This window comes from Bos taurus, chromosome 18 (assembly GCF_002263795.3).
Source record: "Bos taurus isolate L1 Dominette 01449 registration number 42190680 breed Hereford chromosome 18, ARS-UCD2.0, whole genome shotgun sequence".
Lineage (NCBI taxonomy): Eukaryota > Metazoa > Chordata > Mammalia > Artiodactyla > Bovidae > Bos > Bos taurus.
Window position 1 is genome coordinate 36,529,267 of NC_037345.1, and position 18,874 is coordinate 36,548,140.

Below are 18,874 nucleotides of genomic sequence, written 5' to 3' on the forward strand. Positions count from 1 at the left end.
CCTTCCCATACAACCAAACATATGGAGAACTCAAAGGAAGCTGAGAAAAAAGATGAGGTCCAAATTCAGTGTTAGAAGGTCTCCCTCGCTCTTTTTTTTTTTTTTAGATGGTCCTGTTATTATGCTCCCATCCCTCCACCTGCCCACACACAGATGTTCCCTGTGAAAGAACTTGGCCCTATGCAGTTCATTCCAGAATGGGATGGTCCCAGAAAGTTTAAAGAAAGGAACTTGCATTTCCTGAGATGACTTGCTCTTGACATTAATTCATATTTAGGAAGGAGCTTCCTAAGCCTTTTATAAATACCCGTGAAACATAAGTGACTCAAGATTGATTTTATTTCCTTCTGTCCCCCTGATGGTTCTTTAATCTTCCTGGAGTGATGCTATAACTTTGGTTCATGACAGCAGTGAGTGACAGCCTGGAGCTAGCCCTTTCCTCCAGCCCTGATTCAAAAGCAGTTGGGCGTTTCCCACAACTTGAGGGCCCAGGTGCTTGGAACTACTGCCAAGAACTTCTTCCAACTTAAAAGAAAAAAATTGTAATTATATCCATTAGTTCTGGGTTAGGTAACATTCAAAATTTTAAAATTCAGAGGGTATGAAGAACACAAAGTGGTATTTATTCCTCTGTCCATGTGCCCCAGCTTCCCAGTTCTCTTCCCCAGTGCTACCAGTTGGAGTATCTTCTTCAAGATAGAGATTTTATGCGTATTTTTAAAAAACACATTGGGAATCCCTTCGTGGTCCAGTGGTTAGGGCTCAGAGCCCTCACTGCCCGGACCCAGGTTCACTCTTTGGTCAGGGAACTAAGATCATGCAAGCCTCGAGGCATTGCATTATTTATTTAAAAATAAAAAATAAAAGAATGCGTTTATGTTTTCTTTTCCCTTTTTCCCCCTACCTTTTGGCTGTGCCTTGCAGCATGCAGGATCTTAGTTACCCAAGCAATCAAACCCGCGCCCCCTACAGGGGAAGCATGGAGGCTTAATCACTGGACCACCAGGGTTAAGTTCCTCTTCCCCGCTTTTATTCTTTTATTTTATATTAATGATAGCACACCCTACAAATACATTTCTCATCTGTCTGTTTTTCCTTCTACTCCTGCCACTAGAATGGATGCAGCACGAGGAGAGGGACTTTAATGCTATAGTGTTATATCCTCAGCGTGTAGAATGGCACCTGGTATACTGTAGTTTCTTCATAAATGTTCATTGAATAAAGTGAATGAACACACTGTTCCACTTCTTGCCCTTAGGAAATCATCTCATTTCTGTCCATAAGGAACCTTCTCACTTATTTTCATGACTGGATAGGGTTCCATTTCCGGACTCATTATTATTTATTTAATCAGATCCCTACTGATGGACATTAGTTTGTTTCTAATCCTCAGCTATGAAATATAGTCCTGGCATTCATATTCTTATACAGACATCATGTTGTACTTGCGTGAGTATATTTAAATGTAAGAGAAACTCCTAAATGTAAAAGAGCTAGGTCAAGGATAAGCTTTGAGTTACATTTTGCCAGCTTCTTTTTAATCAGAAGCACCTTGCCACGTCTAAATAGTTCTACTGTGGTCCATGGCAGTTGATGTAAGCCTGTTCTAAGAAAATCCATCATTAATGAAATTTTTTTGGTTAGGCCCGAATTTATGACTTCCACTTACTCCTGCAAACCCAACAGAAAACCATCACCCAGGTGGGAGCTGTTGGAACAACACAGATGTATTTCAAAAACACAATGTAGAAAGACAAGTGCACACTGCATGATTCCAAGAAGAAACGAGACAAATCTAGGTAACAGAAATCAGAACAGCGGCTGCCCCAGGTTTGGGGGGCAGAGACTGGAAAAGGGATACTAGGCACCTTTCTGAAGAGAAGGAAACATTATATCTTAATTTGGGTGGTGGTTTACATGAGTGTTTGCAGTTGTCAAAACTCACTGACCCACATTATAATGTAGATATTTGATTTTTGTAAAACATGCCTCAATTTTAAAAACTTGAAAAAAAAAATTGAAAGAACTGGAGGTTGAGGGTATAACATGTTACTCCCTGCAGATCCCAGTCATGCTGGCCTTTTTTCCATTCCCCACGTGCACTGTGCTTTTTCTCACCTGTCAGCATGCATGTATGCTGTTCCCACTGCCTGAAACACTCCTTCCTTTTTACCAACATATAACCACACCCATTCACCCATACACACACACATGCACACGCACATCTGTCTTTTTATAATTCACAGTGCATCAAAAATATAAAATATATAAAATAGTTCCCTCTTACACATGGGGTGTATGTTCTAAGACCCTCAGTGGATGCCTGTAACCTCGGAGAGTACCACACTCCATATATACTATGTTTTCCCCTATACATACATACTTTTGTTGTTCAGTCGCTAATTCATGTCTGACTTTTTGTGACTCCCATGTGCTGCAGCATGCCAGGCTTCCCTGTCCTTCACTATCTCCCAGAGTTTGCTTATCCGTTGAGTCGTTGATGCCATCCAACCATCTCATCCTCTGTCGTCCCCTTCTCCTCCCACCTTCAATCTTTCCCAGCATTAGGGTCTTTCCCAATGAGTTGGCTCTTTACATCAGATATCTAAAGTATTGGAGCTTCAGCATCAGTCCTTCCAATGAATATTCAGGGTGATAAAATTTAATTTCTAAATTAGGCACAGTAAGAGAATATCCAAATTGCCAGCATCACTACTCTTGAGCCTTGGGGACGTTACTAAGTAAAATAAGATTTATCTGAACACTGTGATATGATGGCAGTCTGATAACCTAATAGAATCCTAAGTGACTAACTATCGAGTTAGCATATATATTGTGGATACTTGTCACAGCCCTGTTGGGATGAAGCAGGATGGCACGAGATATCATCAAGCTACTCAGAGTGGTGCACAATTTAAAACTTATAAGTTGCTTACTTCTGGAATTTTCCATATAATATTATTGAACCTTGGTTGAGTGTGGGTGACAGAAATGGTAGAAAGCAAAACCATGGGGAAGGGGTGGGATTAGATAGAAAATGGCTGGAATGATACATTTCTGTATGAATTATTTTGTAACCTGTATGAATTGCCTTATAAAACTCAGGCATAAGAAAATGTACATTTCTCAATTTGGGGGAGACTTGAACTTAAAGGTGATGGTGGGTGACACAATGTTGCTCTTTTTTGGCCACACTGCCAACTTGGCCACCTGAGCCAAGAAATATCTGGAGTTGAGGAAATTCAGAAAAATTAAATGGTCTTTGGTCCACATGGTGGTCCCTGAGATGCTCATTGTTCTGTGTGGTTTACTTGAAGGCGAAAGGCTCAGCATAGTGTCAAGCTCAATCATCAGGAGCCTCTTGGAGGGTCCCAAGACCTAGGAGGTGTTTAGCACTCAGTCTTCCTAAGGCTGCCAGCCATCCCCATCCTGCCTCCTTCTGGGGTTCCATGTGGGGCTGAGGAACGAGCCTCTGTTGTTCTGGAGCTTGCCTTCCTCTCAACCCCCAATGGGTTTGCACTTCAGAAAACTGTCCTGCAGAGAATGGCAGCAGATAGAGTGGCTTTGGGGAGACCCCTTAAAGCTGGTAAATCCCCATGTTGGAGTCAGCCTCAGCTTTCATTAAATAGCAAATGGGAAAACTGGAAAAGGAGAAGGAACTTTTTTTTTAAGCTTCTAAGGATTTTGCAAACAATTGAAGTAATTAAAAGTTCTCAGAAGTAGCCGATGGTGCCCTTTTCACCGAGGGAATGTGGGCCAAGCATGATATATTAAAAGAGAGGGAGCTGCTCTATTGAAGTTAAAAATAATCTTCTGTCACATGGCTAATTTGTTGGAATGCAGCAATTAAAGGGCTCTGGGCAGAGCGAGAGCTGGAAGCAGCTGGGGAGCTTGCAGGCAGAGTGCACACCCTGGGGACTGTTGTTTGCAGAGAGAGAAAACACTGTCACAGCTGACTTAGGGCACCTTATCAGAAAGCCCACAAAGGAGCCAGGAAGAAGGAAAAGTGGGGTTGATTTTAGACCTGTGACCTGTGGGTTTATCAGACAGTGTAGGGATGGGTCAGGACTTGTCACCTGTGCTCTGGGATGGTGATTCACTCAGCAAGGATGAAGGCTTTCCAGTTTCCCCTGCACTTTGAAAAAGCATGCCTTTGAATCCATTTCAAAGGAACACATAACCCGAAGGAGCCCTTTGATCCTAAATCCATGGGAAAAACCAATCTATATGATCTTGAAGGGCAAAGCTCAGGCCAAGAATATAAATCCTAGATTGGGGAGTTGTGTTTTAAAAGTTTTTGTTTTTGTTTTCCTGAAATTGTGAGTTGAAAGAGGTTTTTTGTTTGTTTTCACTTTTTGGCTGCCCTGGGTGGCATGTGGGAATCTTAGTTCCCCGACCAGGGAGCAGACCCATGCCCCTTGCTGGACCACCAGGGAAGTCCCAAAAGAGCTTTAAGAAAACGGTTATCTATCTGGTATAATATGAGTTTTCCAGGTGAGGCAACATGTGCAGAGAGGCTGATTTGCCCACTGTCACTCAACAAGCAAGAGACAGAGGCTAGGTTCTAATTCAGGTGTTTAACTTGAGAAGAGGACGTGATGGTTAGGAAGTGCAGGGTTCACATGACCATGATGTAGAGTCCTGGCTCCAGGGTTGTGGAACCCTCTCACAGGTGCCTAACCCATCTCATCTCAGTGTTAGTGTATGTAGAGTAGGAATAACAATAGTACCTACCACCTAGAATTGTTACAATGCATGTGAAGTGCCTAATGTCTCTCTTGATTAAATGCTAAATAAAGTGTTAGCTGTTATTTTTCCATGGTTTTTTCTACACTGCCCTGCATCCTAGCACCATCTTGCAAGTTAACTTGCCCACACATCCTCTTCTTTTTGGTTGGGGTTGTCTTGCTTTTCTTTCTACCTCCAATTCTCATTCATTACATATAAAGGAAAAGAGAATCAGTCACTTTCTCCTAGCATTTTGTGCATTCCAGCACACCCATATTACTTGTCTTCTCTCAAGCTATAGGCCCTCCAGTCTGTGTGTCCAGGTTGCTGGCAAGCAGAAATGGCACCAACATGAAGAAGCAAGTATTGCTGCCCCAATGCAGTAACCAGAGCTATCTGAATCTTTTAGAATACTTGATCAATTTTCAAGTTTATAAAGGGCACCATGAAGGGGCTCTGAATGTCCGATGGATGTTTGGGCTTCACAGCCTAAGCACCCTTGGAAAGTGGAGGCCAAATTCTGTGTGTGCGCATACATTGCAAGGAACGGACAACCTACCTGACTCTAGCTTGAGCCAGAAATGGGCAAGTTTAGTGGCTCATGTAACCACAAGACTAGACAGATTTCATTTCTGACTAGATCCTAGGGTCAACAACGTCCCCAGGGCACCTTTCTGCTTTGTTGGGCTCTATTCTTTAGATTCTTGCTACTTTTGCAGACAAAATAGCTGTGGAGAGCTCTGAGGTTTACTTTTTTTCCAAATCCAGTATTCATATTAAGCAGTCTTCCTGCCTTTAGTCCTGTTTCCTGATTGGGTACCTTAGATCAAGTGTCTCTTCCTGAAACAGTAGGGCCAGGGAAATGAGCTTCTCTAATTGGACAGATTGGATCACATGCCCCAACAGCATCTGATTAGCAGCCCTTGCTAGCTTTGCATACACTACAGCAGGAACAGTTCCTCCTGGGAAGATGGGGTACAGAGACCAGAAGAAAGGGAAAGGCAGATAGAAACCATTAATACCAAAGCCACGGGCACTTACGTGCACTTTTTGAGGGGGTGGTTTATAGCTTGCTTCATATCTTCCCAATGTTCTATAATCCAAGAAATAGTAAAACTTTGGGAGAGGAAAATGCTTTTTCCCCACTCTAGATATTTCCTTCCTGTAGAGGGTCATCAATTAGCGTTAACGCTCACAGCTCCTCTCCATGTCTTCCTTCTCCTGCACTTAGGGAAGAAGGAGTATTAGGAGAAGCTGGATATGAGTCTCCCAGTGTCGTCCTCTTCCTGGGCTCTCAGGGTCCAGATGCTGGGAAGCAGCATTCCTCCACCCACGGAGGGCACCCTGGTCCAGTGTTTCCTGGGACTGTGGGAAAGTCTATTTAATTAGAATTCAAGAAAGCCTACCGGGCACACATGATCAGCCACATCTCTTAACATATAGCCTTATCAGAAGATAATTCATCTCCTGACCACCCAGACCCCCAGCTGATTCAGAGACTGAATAGGGAAGGGGTGTCCTTTTTGTTGAGCCCCTTCTCAAAAGTCAACAAGAACCATCCACTTCGGTTATTAGGGACCCACAGATTTCATCCTTTCATGCTCCCCTTCCTGGCTGGGTCCCCCACAGGAGAAGCTGTCCGCAGAGACAGTGGAGTGCTGGGAGCAGGCTCAGAGGGTGACCACAAAAATGATAAGAGGCAAGGAAGCTAGATTTACAACAGCAGGTTGTAAACTGGGATTATTTCACATGGGCGGGTCGGGGGGAAAGCCAGTGGAGGGGTGATTCAGGAGTAACTTGGACCTTCCCAGGCAGTCCAGTGGTTAAGACTCCATGCTTCCAATGCAGGGGATGTGGGCCTGATCCCTGGTCAGGGAACTAGGATCCTGCATGCTGCATAACGTGGCCAAAAAGTAAAAATTTTAAAAATAAAATAAAAAACACGGGTTAAAAAAATAGTAAAAATAGTAGCCTTGACCAAAACCGTACTGAGGGTGTGGCTTCGCTGGTATTTTTCCACAACCTCACCCTGACCCTGAGTGTGGTCACATGTGTGTCTCTCACCTCTCCCATCCCACTAGGGTCCTTCCAAGCCCACCTCTTTAAAAATAAATTGTTCCAATTCCACAGAGGTGCGGGAAGCTGGGGCACACAAATCAACTTAAAAAATAACACTATAATTTCTTTTTGATTACAGAAATAATATGCAGTCTGTAAAAAGAATGGAAAAAGATACATAAAAGTATAAAGATGAAAACTAAAATCCACTCTAAGCCCTCAACCCTAAGATAGCTATCGTTAGGATTTTGGTCTGTTACTGTCCACCCTTCTTTCTATACATATTTTTTAATGTATTCTTCATTTCTTTTAAAAAAGATTATAAAAATATTTCAAACAAAATAGCAGCATGTAGTGTAAAAGAGGAAAATATTATGCTATTTCTTATAATATTATTTCTCTTAGTATTATGATCTATGTATACTATTAAGTGAATATTTTCTATTGCTCACTGCTTCCTTTTCCCTCTCGTGGCCTCAGCAAAGGTTGACACTGTGGCCCTCAGCTGAGAGGAAAGTGCGAGTGTCATCACACTAGAGACAGGGAACTGTGACTTCACCACAGCCACACCCAACCCCTGCCGTGTGGCCAGGATCCCAGGGGACACATACAATTTCCTAACGTAATAGATACCTCTGTGAGAAAAGCGAGTGAAGAAGGTGGCTTCCATAAGCCAGGGTTCTTGACCTTCCTTCTCTATTCTGAAATACCCATCACATCTACCATAGTTGCCTCCAGAGCCCCAGGATTTTGATTCTGATTCTGGGAGCATATAGCTGCAAATGAACAAAGAGCTGAGGGAAAGTTCTTTATCAGCAGGAGAATTATTTTATTCCATGTGTTTCCTTACATGAGTTGGGACAATAAGGGAAAAGAATGAGAAGAAATAAAAGGCTAGTTACTCCGGCTACTTTTAATGAATCACAACCCACCCCCCAACAGTGTCATTACCCATCCCCAGTCAGGAAAGGCTTGAATTTTCTCCATGCCAAGAAAAACAGAGGGCAGGAAGAAACAAATTATGACCTTGTTTGTGTTTTGTTTCTTAACTATTTGATTTATAGGCCCAGATCCAATGATTATGGATGAAAGAAAATATCCCCATGTCCCAAAGCTAACCTGAACTTAACCGGGGTGGATCTCACGTCCACTGCTCAAAGTTAGCACGAAGTTAAATGCTTTAAGAATGCCTCAGGGTTTGAGGCTGCCTGAGCAGCCCAGTAGCAAAGCCAGATTCCTTTCCCATCGCCCCAATTCAGATGAGTACTATGAAGAATTTAAAAATACTAAGTATTGGTGAGAATGTGGAAAAATTGGAGCCCTTGTGCACTATTGATAGGAATAGGAATGTAAAATGGTATAGCTGCTATATGGAAAATAGTATAGCAGTTTCTCAAAAACTTAAAAATAGAATTACCATATGATCCAGCAATTTCATTTCCAGGTACTCAAAAGATTTAAAATCAGGGTCTCAAAGAAATGCCTTATACCTAAATATTATTATTTTTGGTTGGTCTTTTGTTTGCCCAACCATTATTTCTTGTTCTGGGAGGCAGCGACTAATACATTTGCCTTTAAATCTATCAAATGCACCCCCCGCCCCCCATAGCTGCCTCGTACTTGGAGGAATTCTGAATTAAGCAAAATGAGGGTAAAGTTTTTGAGCTGGCCCTTCAGAGAGCCACCAGACTGGTTGAAATGAACAGCCACAATTTTTGAAGAATGAGATCACTGCTACTACCTCCAGGACTAGGAACTTGTGCTAGGAATGGGGACTGCCATGGTCAAAGCTTTCTGCCGAACTGGAGAGCAGGGGATGGAGACAGGGCAAGTTAAAACATCACAGAGTTCTCTGACTGAGATTCATCTGTTTTTTTTTTTTTTCCTTGATTAAGTGTTCACCTGGTTGTTGTAATTTTTTGCTTAGTTTCCAGAATGCCAATAAAGTTGATTTTGAGAGGGAAAAGGGAAAGAAAAATATCATGTAGCCATGCGCTCTATAGAAAGAAAACACAATGATGTTTTGGACAGAGCAGCCACTCAGGATGTGGAGGCTCACCGAGGCCTCACCCAGGGGTTGACATTTAACCAGAGATTAGACTGATAAATCTAAATGTGAAGTTGGGCAGAGAGAATACCCCCAAAGTAGGCTTGTGCTTGGCATATAGAAATCAAACCATCTTGACTCAAAAAAGAAATTTTTGGCCATTAGGGTTGGTTTTTTTTTTTTTTTTCTTCAGATATGGATCTAGATGGAAGATTGATAAATTCCTCTGTCACTCTTAACTATAGAAAAAAGATGTTTGACCTCACTCTTAAGAAGAGAAATGCAAGTCAAAACCACAGTGTGATATAATTTTTAAAAGGTCTCATCGTTTGGTTTTGCTGGCTGTGCTGGGTCTTCGTTGCTGTGCTGGCTTTTCTTTCGTTGCGGCGAGCAGTGTACAGGCTTCTCTTGTTGCAGAGCATGAGCTCTGGGCTTCAGTAGTTGCTGCTCCCAGGCTCTAGAGCCGCAGGCTCAATAGTGGTGGCGCATGGGCTGAGCTGCCCCACGGCACGTGGAAATTTCCCAGACCAGAGACTGAACCTGTGTCTCCTGCATTGGCAGGCAGATTCTCTATCACCGAGTCCACCAGGGAAGTCCTAAAAATGTCTCACTGTTATAATCCAAAAACTTTGATAACACACACTCTGAGACTGTGAGGAATCCAGCACTCATGTACATCGCCAGTGAGAATATAAATTGGTGCAATTGCTAACATTACAATTGCATGTGCTTTTGACTTAGAATTCCCATTTCTTCTTATACATGTATACAGTGATAAAAGATCAGAGTTGTATTAATTGCAGCATTATTTGCAATTCCAAAACACTGGAAACCCAAATCTCCATCAGCAAACTAGTTAAATTATGATGTATTCATACCAAACTCTGAATACTGAGCTGTAGAAAACTATGCAGCTGTAAAAACTATGTAAAAATAAATGAGGAGGTACTTTATGTATCATTATCTAAACATTTCTAAGATGTCATTAAGTAAAAAAGGCAAGATGCAGAAGGGTGATGTTCACTACATTTTATATGTAAAGAAAACTTAAGTATAAAAATGTTAGTTGCTCAGTTGTGTCTGACTCTGCGACCCCATGGACTGTAGCCTGCCAGGCTCCTCCATCCATGGGTTTTCCCAGGCAGGAATACTGGAGTGGGTAGCTATTCCCTTCTTAAAGGGATCTTCTGGACCCAGGGATTGAACCCACATTGCAGGCAGATTCTTTACTGTCTGAACCACCAGGGAAGCCCTTAAAACTAAGTATAAATATGTGTATTTACTTGCATTTTGCATGGAGAAACTCAGGAAGGATACACATAAAAATTATTAAATGGTTTCTGTGGTGGGTGAGTGGAAGGGAATGGAAAGTAGGTAGAAAGGTGGTGGGCAAGATACTTTTTATTGAGATGTTTAATTTTTTTTTAGTTTGGAGCCATGTGAATATATTAAGACTTAAAAATTAAATTTAAAACTTCTTCCCTTTACTACCTCTTATCTTAATTTATTAATTTATCACTTAATCCATAGCCATTGTTCACTCCTCCAGCCGCTCTCCTGAGGAAGTGTTTCATTAAATGAATGTGGATGATGGTTATAAAAAGTACATTAGTGCATATATATTTTTAAAAAGCTGACTTAAAAAACATGTTAGAGATTAATCTAATCACGAAGGAGATTTCTGTGCTTTACCCCTCATCCTCCACAGATTAAATAAAGGTCATTGACCAAAGACATTTGGAACATTCTGAAGGCAAAAACCTGCCTAAAGGAAACTTTGTGTTTATGGAAACATTATGATTTTTCAAAGTGGCCTTTGGCTCAGTAGATTGTAGTAAAAACAATGACATCATCCAATCTCTGAACTGGATCATCTTTATCAAAAAGAACCCTTTACCGGGTAAAGAATTTCTAAGTGTTAACATCTTTTCACATCCATTTTTTCATTGGCTCCACGTCTGGAAAGTATTGTAGTCTTTTAATGTTTTTTGATTCCCTCCTTATGCCCTTCCCCTAACCACTAAATTAACTTTGTCTGTTTTTTCCTTAGCAGCTTTATAACTCACATACTATACAAATTATCTATCAAAAGTATACAATTCAGTATCTTTTAGTGTAGTTACAGAGTCGTGCAGGCATCATTGCAATCTAATTTTATAACATCGTCACCATACACAAAAGAAGCTTCATCCCCATTAGTGGTCATTCACCATTTTTCCCAACCCTCTCAGCCATGTACAACCACTAAATGTACTTTCTGTCTCTACAGATGTGCCTTTTTAAAAAATAATTGATTAATTAAGTAGGCTGTGTGGGGTCTTAGTTGTGGCAGGTGGGCTTCGTTGCCCTGCAGCATGTGGGATCTTAAGTTTCCTGACCAGGGATCGAAGCCTCACCTCCGGCAGTGGAAGTGCAGAGTCTTAACCACCAGGCCACCAGGGAGGTCTCTAGATGTGCCTTTTCGTGAAATTATACATATATGAAGTCATACTGTATGTGGTCTGTTGCGATGGGCTTCTTTCACTTAGCACGATGATTTCAAGGTACATTCATGTTTTAGCATGCTCTTTTTTTTACTGCTGAATTATATTTCATTGTAAGGACACATACACATTTATTTATCTGCATATGGAATCCCATGGACAGAGGAGCTTGGTGGGCTACAGTCCATATGGTCGCAAAAAGTTGGGCTCGACTGAAGCAACTTAGCGTAGCATATCTAGATGATCATATAAAATCATATAAACATCATCCTAATAGAGCAGACAAAATATTTTACAGGCTCTAGTCTCCTTTTATGATTTAAAGAGAAAAAAAAAGACACCTCAGGAAACAATGTAGGTAGGGGAATTCTATCAGATGAAGAGTATCTACTGACAAATCTACAAACATCATATTTAATTGTCAGAGACAGAATGCTTTCCTACTAAGATTAGGAACAAGCCAGAGATGCTCATTTTACCGTTTTTATTCATTGTTCTACTAGAAATGCTAGTGTGAAATACTCCTTGCCAGTGAAATAAGGCAAGGAAAAAGGCATATAGATTGGAAAAGAACAATTAAACCATCCCTATTAGCAGATGATATGATTGCCACGTAGAGTTTTCTAAGAAATTTACAATCACTAGAAGTATAAGTGAGTTTAGCAAGGTTATAAGATACTAAGTCAATGTACAAAATCAATTATATTTCTCTATTATAGCAGCAAACAATTGAAGATGAAATAATTCCATTTGTAATAGCAGAAAACCATAAAATATTTAGAAGTAATTTTGACAAAAGATGTAGAAGACCTCGGTGCTGTAAACCACAAATTGAAAAAACATTCAAATAAGTGGAGCAGTGTACCATGTTGGTGGATTGTGAGCCTCAGGATTATTAAGGTGTTCATTCTTTGTAAATTCATCTATAAGTGCTTTTACAGAAATTAACAGGCTGATTTTTAAAAGTAACCTTATTATTTTGGGATACGTTCAGATTTACAGAAAAGTTGCAAAATAGTACAGAGTTTTTATATACCTCTCACCCCACGTCCAATAATGTTACCATCTTGAATATACCATAGTACATTTGTCAAAACTAAGAAATCAACACTGGTACATTACTGTCACTTTAATCTGAATTTTACTGTTTTTTCCCCTGATATCCTTTTTATTTTGTTCTAGGATCCAGTCCAGGTTGCCACTTTGCATTTGAGTTGTCTGTCTCCTTAGTCAAAGTGGGTCTGTGACAATTTCTCCTTGTGTCCTTGTTTTTATTTTTTAAATAAGTTTGATGGTTTTGATTGCTATTGGTCAGGTATTTTGTAGAATGTTCCTCAGTTTGCCTAAAACATTAGGGTTTGCCTAATGTTTTTCTCCTGTTTAGACGGAATTATGGGTTTGGGGGAAGAATGCCAGAGTGGGGAAGTGCTTTTGTAACACATACCAGGGAGTACATGCTATCAACATGATTTGTCACTGGTGATGTTAACCTTGATCACGTGGCTCAACAAGCTGATTTTAAAACTTTGGTGAAAACATAAAGGGTCTAGAATAGCAGAAACAATTTTGAAAACTCACAAAAGCTTGACTCTCAGCCTTACAAAGCGATCATAACCAAGATAGTGTGGGACTGGCATGAGGCTAGACAAATAACTGGAACAGACTAGCAAGTTGAGAAAAAGACCTACACTTACATGGTCAGTCAGTTTTCGACAAACATGAAAACAATTCAGTGGGGAACTGTTTTCATCAAATAGTGTTGAGACCCTAAGTATCCACTTGGAAAAAAGAGATTGAGAAAGCCAGCTGAGATCACCAAGTTTGTGAGTAGCAGGGACACAGATTTCAAGCTAGACTTTCTGGCTATCACAGGCTACCATTGTGAATATTAATTTATTTAAGCCATAGTATTTTCCTGAATCAAATTCAATTTGAAGCCATATTCTTAAAAAAGAATGTCTATTGTCATGTCTATTCTTTAAAAAAATATCTATTTTCATGAAAAAAAAAAGCAGAGGCTGAAGAATCATGCCTGATTAAAGGAAACCAAGGAGACATACGTAAATGCAATACATTATCCTGACTTGGATCCTTGATCCCATAGATATACCAAAATTTCACAAAGAACAGTATTATAATGATTGGAAAATAATGTGGACAGCCTGTTAGATAATAGTTTTATCTGCATGTTAAATTCTCTGAACTTGAAAATCATACAGGGGCTTTTCATAGAAGACACGGAATTATTTGGAGGTAAAGTGTCATGAGGTCTGCAACTTAACTCTGAAATGGTTTGGTTTAACAATATTAATGACAATAATAAAAATAAATATAAATGAAATAAAATATGGAAAACTAATAACCATTGGTGAATCTAAGTTAAAGTGGGAATTGATTAAATTATTATTTCAACTTCAGTTCAGTCGCTCAGTTGTGTCTGACTCTTTGCAACTCCATGGACTGCAGCACGCCAGGCTTCCCTGTCCATCACCAACTCCCAGAGCTTGCTCAAACTCATATCCATTGAGTTGATGATGCCATCCATCCAACCATCTCATCCTCTGTTGTCCCCTTCTCCTTTTGCCTTCAATCTTTCCCAGCATCAGGGTCTTTTCCAGTAAGTCAGTTCTTTGTATCAGGTGCCCAAAGTATTGGAGTTTCAGCTTCAGCATCAGTCCTTCCAATGAATATTCAGGACTAATTTCCTTTAGGATGGACTGATTGGATCTCCTTGCAGTCCAAGGGACTCTCAAGAGTCTTCTCCAACTCCACAGTTCAAAAGCATCAATTCTTTGGCGCTCAGCTTTCTTTATGGTCCAACTCTCACATCCATACATGACTACTGGAAAAACCATTTGAAATTCTAAAAAAGAAATTTAAATACTAATTTTTTAAAAAACCACTTTAATCTGATTCTAATTCCAGTTGCCATGATGGTGGCAAATTGAGTCTCAGTCATTTATGAACATTTCTCTCCTCTGCCCCAGGGATTTTACATAGTGCAGAACATTCAGGAGGGGCCCTCTAGTCTTCAGTCCACACTGGTCACTTCCTGAAGACCAGGCAGAGCTGGCAGCCTCTGCACTGATGTTCAAATATGTCTACTAGCTGGGAGCACTGGCAACAAGGGTCCAGCCTTTCTGCATGCATCATGTAACCCTTCCACTTCAAAACCCTGTCACTAACCTAGGTCCCTTTGGCAAAGCTTATAGGGTTCTTGCTACTGGAGGAATCCCAAACTGCTTTCTTCTTCCCAGACTCAGGAAGCCCAATTTAGCTTTTGTGGTACTCCAAATATATTTGTCCAACCCCTCCCTTGGTGGAGAGTTTCTTCCATGCTAGTTTCTTCAGTTCAGTTCAGTTCAGTTCAGTCACTCAGTCATGCCCGACTCTTTGTGACCCCATGAGTTGCAGCACGCCAGGCCTCCGTGTCCATCACCAACTCCCAGAGTTCACTCAGTCTCACCTCCATCAAGTTGGTGATGCCATCCAGCCATCTCATCCTCTGCTAGCTTCTTAGGATCTTCAAAAACACTATTGGACTCAGTTTCCTAGAGGTGGAGGTAGTAAAGGAAATGCTATGTGATTTTGCTAATTTACTGTATGAAAGATAAACACATATTAAATATGCTTCAAAACAGACTCACAGGGAATTCCCTGGCAGTCCAGTGATTAGGACCCTGTGCTTTCACTGCCAAGGGCCAGGGTTCAATCCCTGGTTGGAGGTCAAAGATCCAGCAAACCTCAAGGTGTGGCCAGAAGAAAAACAAAATAGAATGGCTTAAAAACAAAAACAAAAACAAAAACAGACTCACAGATAATAGAAAACAGATTAGTGATTACCAGTGGGTGCAGGTGGGTGGGAGAGGGGCAGTACTGGGGGGAGTGGCAGGTACAAATAATTGAGTGTAAGGTAGGCTACAAAGACATATTGTATACCACGGGGCATATAGCCAAGTATGTTGTAATAACTGTAAATGAGTGAAACCTTTAAAAATTGTGTAAAAAAGTTCAGTGTTTCCCAAAGTTACCCGTAGATCACATGCATCAGCGTCATTCAAAATAACTTGCTAAAAATGTTAATTTCTGATTATATATCCAGACTTGCTGGACCTGAATCACTGGAAATGGGGCTGGGAATTGGCTTTTTAAAATTTTTTGTCTTAAAACAATGTTTTATTATCTCATAATGCTGGGGTTGATGGGGCTGACCTGCTGATATAGCCTGAACACAGTCATGGTTTGTATTAAGTTGATTAAGGGGCAGTCTCAGCTGAGACACCCTAAGTAGCTCATCTTTGTCGACTAGGGGGAAAAAAAGCACAATGTGTGAGCTGTGTTTTGTCTCATTTGGGGCAAAATAGGCCCAAAGAACAGAGAAGGCAATGGCACCCCACTGCAGTACTCTTGCCTGGAAAATCCCATGGACGGAGGAGCCTGGTAGGCTGCAGTCCATGGGGTCGCTAAGAGTCGGGCACAACTGAGCGACTTCACTTTCACTTTTCACTTGCATGCATAGGAGAAGGAAATGGCAACCCACTCCAGTATTCTTGCCTGGAGAATCCCAGGGACAGAGGAGCCTGGTGGGCTGCCGTCTATGGGGTTGCACAGAGTCGGACACGACTGAAGCGACTTAGCAGCAGCAGCAGGCCCAAAAAGACAGCATTTCTATAGCCCAAGAGATAGCATTTCATATAGCTCTGAGAAACTGCAACAAAGAGGTAGGGGGGAATGTCAATATATATATATGTGATTTTGGTGAAGGGAGAGTGCATGCAATGAAACACATAGTTTTTGCAGATTACTGATAGTCACGAGGAGCATGTGTCACCATGAAGGATTTTAGTGCATTTCTAGATTCAAGGAGATGCAAAAATTGGGCTCATAAAATCATCTCCTGAAAGTCCCTAATTATCTGAAGACTTGTTCTGCCAGTTTTTCCCAGAGCACAGAGTGCCTCATTCCTGATCTCCACCTTAACTCCTTTCATGGGGTGTTGAAGGTCTGCAGCTGCAGTGGCTTATAATTTGGTCCCTGTAGAGGTAGGTGGCCGGAGAAGGCAATGGCAACCCACTCCAGTACTCTTGTCTGGAAAATCCCATGGACGGAGCCTGCAGGGCAGAGCCTAGTAGGCTGCAGTCCATGGGACTGCGAAGAGTCGGACACGACTGAGCGACTTCACGTTCACTTTTCACTTTCATGCGTTGGAGGAAATGGCAACCCACTCCAGTGTTCTTGCCTGGAGAATCCCAGGGATGGGGGAGCCTGGTGGGCTGCCGTCTATGGGGTCACACAGAGTCAGACACGACGGAAGCAACTTAGCAGCAACAGCAGCAGCAGAGGTAGGTGGCAGGTGCCAATATATAGGTAACATCTTTAATCCCAGACTTCTTCACAGCATCATGAAGTGTTCTAAGATGGTGAAGATGGAAATTTCAAGGTTTCTTGAAGTCTAGATGTTGTAACTTGCACAGTACCATTTCTGTCACAATGTATTGTCCAAAGTAAGTAACAAGGAAAGCCAAGATTTAAGGTGAGGAAAAGTCTCACCTACAAGATTGAAGGTGGGAGGAGAAGGGGATGACAGAGGATGAGATGGTTGGATGGCATCACCGACTCAATGGACATGCGTTTGAGTAAACTCCGGGATTTGGTGATGGACAGGGAGGCCTGGCGTGCTGCAGTCCATGGGGTCGCAGACACGACTGAGTGACTGAAAGTCTCTAAGTCTGGACTGGAGGGAATCTGCTTTTTTGTTGTTGTTGAGCTTCGTGACTTGTAGGATGTTAGCTCCCCCAATCAGGGATCAAACTTTCACTGCAGTGAAAGCTCAGAGTCCTAACCACTGAACTTCCAGGGAATTCCTGGGAATTTGCATCTTTAACGTAGCCTTCTAGTTGACTCACGCACACCAGGGTTAAGTATGAATCATCATTTAACAAATATGTTTACAGAACTGTGTCCTTTTGCATTTGCTACAAATTTCTATTGCTAGCACTTAAATTTATATATATATGTAAATGTTTTTGTTCCTTTCAGAAATTTCTGAAATAGTAATGTGCTTAAGTACCATATGGAGATGGGATCACTGGAGCTCAGGATGGTAGCAGAGTTTGTGATAAAGAAGGAATTCGAGGAGCTTGAAAGGTGAGTAGGCATCAGAAGGAAGAGGGTATCATAAGTGGGTGGACCTGATATGATCACAGATGTGGGCTTATACCAGTTGGTTTAGGAGTCAGGGACTGGTGCACAAGGCTTGTAAAAGGGAATGGCTGGGGATGGATTATGGAGAGTAATGACATGACTGAAGTGACTTAGCATACATGAATGCATGGAGAATATGGGAGAGTGACATGATGAAAATAACATCTCACCATGACCAGTTTGTCATTTGTAATGGCAGTTAATGCGTAGCTCACAATATTGCATATTAACTATACTTATAATTCCAAAATGCTGGGACCTCTAACCAGCCACAGTTGAGGCGAAATTTTATTTTAGGACACGTAGAAACAGTGTAGTTGTCCTGGTTACTTAATAATTCACTTAAAAACAGATCTCTCCCCCCACCCCGCCCTGAGCCTTATTTAGAGATAATTGACATACAAGAAAATCAGATTCTCAGTAATGGCACAAACTTGGGATTCTCCATATCGTACCCTCAAACACTGTCTCAAGTGCCGGTTCACCGCCTGTCATTTATACACTGAATACTAGGCACCAAGCGCTCTGCAGGTACACGCTCTCTCTCTCTCAATCGGCCAAATTTCTCTATAAAGTAGAGATGATCATGCCCGTTTTACTGGTGAAGAGGAAACTGAGCCTTAAAGAGACAGGTCACAGCCCGGAGAGTGCAAAGTAAAAATGTACATCTGGGGCTGGAACAGAAGCTGCTCAGGAGTTGGGGTGGTGGTAGGGGCAGAACAAGTTACTCTTGACTCAAGACGGATCCTTTACAAGGTGAAGGAAAATGGGAAAAAGGTGACTTTGCCTCGTCTTCCAGAATTCTGCAGGTCTGTAAGCTGCTTCCCTGGTGGCTCAGACGGTAAAGAATCCGCCCGCAATGCTGGAGACCTGGGTTCCATCCCTGGGTTGGTAAGATCCCCTGGAGGAGGCGGCATGGCAACCGACTCCACTATTCTTGCCTGGAGAATCCCCATGGACAGATGAGCCCGGCGGGCTATGGCCCATGGGATCGCAAAGAGTCGGACACGACTGAGCGACTAAGCACAACACATAAACCGACTGAAGAAGAAACCTCTTAGACAGACGTGTCTCTTAGGCGCCTTTCCAAAATCACGGTATCTTATTGGTGAGATTGGAGGGGATGGGTGATCCAGATTGGTTAGTTTTACCTCGAACCAGGCCGACGCCCCTAGGGTCTGGTGAGGAGTGTGTGGGATTTGAAATAGAATTCCTCGTTTCATTGGTGAAAAGAAAACGAACCAGAAACTATTCGTAGGCGTGATTGGCTGTTGACAGGTTGGCCCCGGTTACGGAAGCTGGTGAGGACAGAGCGGGAGGTCGACTTCCAGGAAGTTGGTAGTGGAAACCGGAA

At 41.8% G+C, this 18,874-nt stretch overlaps 1 protein-coding gene and 1 long non-coding RNA gene across 3 annotated transcripts in view; one reads left to right on the forward strand and one right to left on the reverse strand.

The window, feature by feature from the left end:
- NIP7 (nucleolar pre-rRNA processing protein NIP7) overlaps nt 1–18,751 on the forward strand; it is a 66,870-nt gene extending 48,119 nt beyond the window's left edge. The window contains exons 5-6 of the transcript XR_009491145.1: nt 17,356–17,463; nt 18,320–18,751. The gene's annotated coding sequence lies outside the window, so the exon portion shown is untranslated. The remainder of the gene's footprint in view (nt 1–17,355; nt 17,464–18,319) is intronic.
- On the reverse strand, nt 322–7,969 carry LOC112442297 (uncharacterized). 2 transcript variants are annotated; one of them, XR_009491349.1, is made up of 3 exons: nt 7,239–7,969; nt 5,770–6,093; nt 322–525 (listed from the first exon to the last, which is right to left on the reverse strand). It is a non-coding gene; the product is annotated as an uncharacterized lncRNA (long non-coding RNA). The 2 variants fall into 2 exon arrangements; XR_003030367.2 differs by having other exon boundaries at nt 5,770–5,949; nt 7,239–7,873.
- Nucleotides 18,752–18,874: the final 123 nt, after the last annotated feature.